Source organism: Zonotrichia leucophrys, chromosome 2, assembly GCF_028769735.1.
Source record: "Zonotrichia leucophrys gambelii isolate GWCS_2022_RI chromosome 2, RI_Zleu_2.0, whole genome shotgun sequence".
In the NCBI taxonomy this organism is placed as follows: Eukaryota; Metazoa; Chordata; class Aves; order Passeriformes; family Passerellidae; genus Zonotrichia; species Zonotrichia leucophrys.
In genome coordinates this window covers 99,147,560-99,153,314 of record NC_088171.1, presented here as the reverse complement: position 1 = coordinate 99,153,314, position 5,755 = coordinate 99,147,560, and the positions used below count along the sequence as shown (strand labels likewise).

At 41.3% G+C, this 5,755-nt stretch overlaps 1 pseudogene; it reads right to left on the bottom strand.

Annotated features, from left to right (window-relative positions):
* Window positions 1-4,060: 4,060 nt before the first annotated feature.
* LOC135442929 (uncharacterized) lies at window positions 4,061-5,086 on the bottom strand (annotated as a pseudogene).
* Between the last annotated feature and the right edge of the window lie 669 nt (window positions 5,087-5,755).

The following is a 5,755-nucleotide window of genomic DNA, read 5'->3' as shown; positions in this document are numbered from 1 at the left end:
TGTGCTACTTGTGCTGAATTCCAGCTCTTTCCAAGGCCCCAGTTCACTCAAATGCCTTGATGCCTCTAGTTCTTATTTATAGCAGCCTTGTTTTTATTGTTCTATGTCACTTTGAGGTTAAGCACATGCTTAGAAATCTGGCTCAGTTGAGATCTGAGAAACTGACCTGAAATTGCACATTTTACATGGTATAAATAAGAAATTTGCAATCAGTATAGCAACATCTGCCGCACTTTGCAATAACAAACTCAGTAGGAACACGTTCAGGAGTGGATCATGGCAACAGAGGAATTGCTGAACTTAATTTTTTTTCTATTTTATTTTATCAAGCTAAATCCAATGGTTTTGTCACTGGGACTGTAGTGCTCATTTACCAACCACCAGGTTATTATTAGATGTTCTTAGTTCTACATAAATTCTGAACAGAAACTTCTAAATAAATCAGCATTTTCAAGTGTCACAGATGAAAGCACTTATAATTATTCAAAATATAAGGTTCAATGTGATTTCAAAATCTAGATTTCTGCTTGAAACACAGTAAAATATGTAGTGCATTATTTGATGAATAATTAACGAAAAAGTCAAGTTAAAGTAATAAAACCATACTAGCTCAAAGTTTAATGGAAAAATCTAGCCTTGCCCATCCTTTCTGCTCTTGGTCCCACTAAATGCCTCCCACCACCACTTCACACTTCAGTTTAAAACATGTTTTCAAATAATGTTGAAGTAGAAAAAAAGTCAGTGTATTCAAGTACAGGCAAATCAGCAAATTGTTCTAGTGCTGTATGGTGCCCCAGCCAGAGAGATTCAGCTACTTAGACCACAGGCCTCACTTTGAGAAACCTACTGCTCTGGGGGCTGATGGGGTCTGTCTGTAAGACAAGGGGAAGAATATCCTCAGTAACGAGCTTGCTCAGCTGGTGAAAAGGACTTTAAAGTTTCTGGAGGAGAGGAACCTCAATCCATCCCAATCCTACTACTTGGATGCTAGTGGCAGTGGGACAAGCCCAGAGCCAGGAGATGGAATTTCAAACATTCCAATCAGTAAGCCAGTTTCATTGGGGCCCCAATTTAAAAACCTCTATTCAAGCAGATTACATCCTTGTTTCCAATCTGGACAGACATGGATGTGATAGATGGGCCACTTGGTGGATAAAAAATGTGGCTGGATGGTCATACTCACAAGTTGCATTCCAAGTCCAAGTGGTGGTCACTGACAAATGGTGTTTCTCTAGGGTTAATGTTGGAACTAGCACAGTTGAATAAATTTGCTGGTGACGTGGACAGTTGCACAGAGTGAATCCTTAGCAAGTTTGCTGATATCACAAAGCTGTGTGGTGTTGCCAGCATGCTGGAGAAGAGGGATGCCATCCACAGGGGTTATGACAGGCTTGAGAGGAGGACCTGTGCAAAACTCATGGAGTTCAACAAGACCAAAACCAAGCAAGGTCCAACACATTAGTTGGGGAAATCCCAAGCACAGGTATAGGCTGGGAGGAGAATGGATTGACAGACTTCCTGAGAAGAAGGACTTGAAGGTGTTGATTGATGAGAAACTCAAAAGAAGCTGATAATGTGCACACACAGCCCAGAAACCAATTGTATCCTGGGCTGCAGCAAAAGAACTGCAGAAAGCAGTTTGAAGGAGATGATTCTGCCCCTCTACTCTGCCCTCATGACACTCTACCTTGGGACATGCATCCAACGCCTGGGCTCCCAAAGACGTGCATGGATCAGATGGACAGAGTCCAGAGGAGAGACAGAAGGTGATCAGAAAGTTGGAGAACCTCTTCTATGAAGACAGCCAGAGGGAGTTGGGATTGTCAAGTATTGAGAACAGAAGGCTTTGGGAACACCTTATTGCAGTCTTCCAGCACCTAAAGGGGACAAAAAAAATTCTGGGGAAGGACTTCTGACAAGAGTGTGTAGTGGTAGTATGAGGGAGAATGGCTTTAAACTGAAAGATAGGAGGTTTAGATTATATATATATAAATGAATTTTTTTACCATGAGGGTAGTGAGACACAGTCACAGATTGCCCAGGGAAGCTGTAGATGTACTGTCCCTGGAAGTGTTCAAGACCAGGCTGGATGGGACTCTAGAAAACCTGGTCTAGTGAAAGGTGTTCCTGTCCATGGCAGGGGGGGTTGGAACTAGATGACTTTAAGATCCTTTCAAACCAGAACTAATCTATGATTCTATGTGTTTAAATAAAGGGGTTTTGATAAAGTGAGAGCTAGAGTTCTTAAATTAGGTTTCAGCAACATTTTAGATTGAATTGACATTTCCTTGCTAAATTTATCCTTTTTCTGTCATGGTGGAACAGAAAAGGTTAACGAGAACCTGAAGTTTGCAGTAGAAAGTTCCTTGACATATTGATTTTTTTGTTTTGTTTTGTTTTTCCTTGCTCAAGACGTCACATGCTGCCTAGCAGAGTCTGTGTTTCTTAAGCACACTTGTTGAAGCCGTCTACCTATGGAGCATATTTTCCAAGGCTGTACCAGCATCATTTATGACTCCATGCAGAGTGCTCTTAACTCTGGAGATGTGTTGTAGAAGCAGGGTCTCTTGCCTGCTGCTCACCACCTACAGTCTGCCAGTTCCATTTGTCTCCAAAAGAACACACTCGTAATTCCACATAAAGAAAGGTAACTTTGTTGGAAATTACCTTCAAAAGTAGACCAGGCTTCCTCCTTGACAAATGCTGAATGATTAATATGGTGGGTTAACACAGAGGTACTAAGTGAAAAATACAAACATATAAAACTTCAAGAAAGGGAGAGATTGTAAAAGATTTTTGTGATCATTTTAGATAGAATCCACACTGTTGCTAATATGAAGTGTCATATTTTTGTCTAACTTTACAGACCATATTTAAAATTATTAAATACCAGTAAGGCATGTAACACTTCTGTGTAAAGCCAAGCTGTACACTAAAACTAGTATCTTATTTTTAACAGTAATCTCATAGTGAATTAGGATGTAAGGTAAGCTTTTGAGGGTATGAGAGCTGCATTTAGAAGTTCCTACTCTACAAAACTCCTCCAGGTTTGTTCCAACAGTGGCATAGCTGTACAAATAGAGACCACCAAACAGGTCCATTTTAGAAACACCTGGATTTTAAAGTCTAAGTTTTCTCACATTTTAACATATATCGGTTATAATATTTTGTAACCTGACAATTAGAATCCAAAACAAGAGCAGCAGCTGTTTCCTGTCGAGAATATGACTAAAGAAAGTGTTTACAGTACTTGCACTGCAATAATTAGTAAATAAGTCTTTTTTTCCTGACCAGCTGAGGTTTGGTTGGCTGCTTTTTTCCACTTTCTTGATCAAAGACTAAGAAATCTCTCTTCAGTCATTATTGATTATTCAGTCAGATGACTGATCAATGGCAGTGATTAGAAAAAAGAGATATTTACTAAACCCAGACCAGAACCTGATCTGAAAATAGTTGATTATTTTTCTGTGACAGTCTGTGGTGCTCAGGTTTCATCAGGAAAAATCTTAAATGGTCTTTATTTTAAACACACATATATATGTGTCTGTGTGAGTATATAAAAATAGAGGTGTAAAAAATAAAAAAGGAGGTATATCTTTTTATGGGTTGATGCTGCACCTGGCTGTTCTATTCCCAGTTTTCAGTGTAGGGGGCTGAAATTTGCAAATAACTTGGAAAAATAAAAGAGATAACAGCAAAGTCAACAGACATCCAAATCAGTCTTAAGTGCACATCTTAATTCATCTTGTGGAAAAAGGCTTGCACGATCAAGGCCTAAACTGTATCTAGGTTTATGTTCACGTTCTTTATGTTAATGCAGGCACTCATTATTTTTTGTAACAATTTTTTTCCAAGTGTAACTATTCAACAGATTAGGAACTCAGGAATAAAAAATAAAGTAATATAAACAACAAAAGGTGATTGGTTCCAGGAGAAAAGCTCTGTTAGTTTTATGCTTAATGTATAATTTTAAATTTCACAGAATCACAGAATCACAGAAATTCTAGGTTGGAAGAGACCTTTAAGATCATCGAGTCCAACCCATGTTCTAAAACCTCAACTAGATCATGGCACCAAGTGCCACATCCAGTCTTTTTTTAAACTCTTCGAGGGATGGCGACTCTACCACCTCCCTGGGTAGATGATTCCAGTATTTGACCACTCTTTCTGTAAAATACTTCCTCCTTAATTCTAGCCTGTATCTCCCTTGGCGCAGCTTGAGAATGTGTCCTCTTGTTCTGTCTGTTGTTGCTCGGAGAAAGAGACCGACCCCCAGCTCACCACAGCCACCCTTCAGGAAGTTGAAGAGAGTGATAAGGTCACCCCTGAGTCTCCTTTTCTCCAGGCTGAACAACCCCAGCTCCCTCAGTCGTTCCTCATATGGCTTGTGTTCTAAGCCCCTCACCAGCCTCATTGCTCTCCTTTGGACCCGCTCAAGCATCTCAATGTCCCTCCTAAAGTGAGGGGCCCAGAACTGGACGCAATACTCCAGGTGAGGCCTCACCAGTGCTGAGTACAGGGGAAGAATGACCTCCCTGCTCCTGCTGGCCACACCGTTCCTGATACTGGCCAGGATGCCCTTGGCCTTCTTGGCCGCCAGGGCACACTGCTGGCTCATGGTCAGCCGGCTGTCAACCAGCACCCCCAGGTCCCTTTCCACCTGGGCACTGTCCAGCCACACCGTTCCTAGCTTATATCGTTGCAGGGGGTTATTGTGGCCAAAGTGCAGGACTCGGCACTTGGACTCATTGAACTTCATCCCATTAGATTCTGCCCATCCATCCAACCATTCCAAGTCCCTCTGCAAAGCCCTCTGTCCCTCTAACAGGTCAACACACGTTCTCAGCTTAGTGTCATCCGCAAATTTGCTAATAAAGGACTCTAAGCCCTCATCCACGTCATCAATAAAAATATTAAACAGAACTGGCCCCAGCACAGATCCCTGAGGGACACCACTGGTGATTGGCCCCCAGCTGGATGCAGCACCATTCACCACCACTCTCTGGGCCCGGCCATGCAGCCAGTTCTGAACCCAGCAAAGAGTGCTCCTGTCCAAGCCACGGGCTGCCAACTTGTCTAGGAGCATGCTGTGGGAGACAGTGTCAAAGGCCTTGCTGAAATCCAAGTAAACAACATCTACAGCCTTCCCTGCATCCACTAGGCGGGTTACCTGGTCATAAAAGGTGACCAGGTTGGTCAAACATACCTACCCCTCCTAAATCCATGCTGGCTGGGTCTGATACTCCGGCCATCTTGTAAATTTTGCGTGATGGCGCTTAATATAAACTGTTCCATTATTTTGCCAGAGAGAGATCTGTGTTGAAGCATGTCATTTCAATTCTATCAATAATCTGTTCATAAAACAAAAAAGTTAATCCACAAATTACAGAGAAAGCATTCTGGAAACCACTTGATGTCATATAGTTTGATTATGATTTCAGAACTCTGTATTCTTTGCTTCACACAGCTGTACATGCTCTGGGCATAACAAGTCTTTGCAAGTCAATATATCATAGTTCATTTACTCACCCTGGAGCAAATGCCAGGTACTAAACCCCATCATTGAGTAGAAAAGATATGAAATGAAAAAGAAAATGGTGTTTAACTCCCTTGGGATTTTTACAAATATGTGGAGAGAGAAGGGAAAGATGGAAAAGTTAAAAGTCGAGTTTTGAACTTTGCCTTTCTGCCAGTATAATTTGCAGAAACAGTAAATAAAAGTTAAGTAATAGTAATGGTTGAGATATGAAAAAAA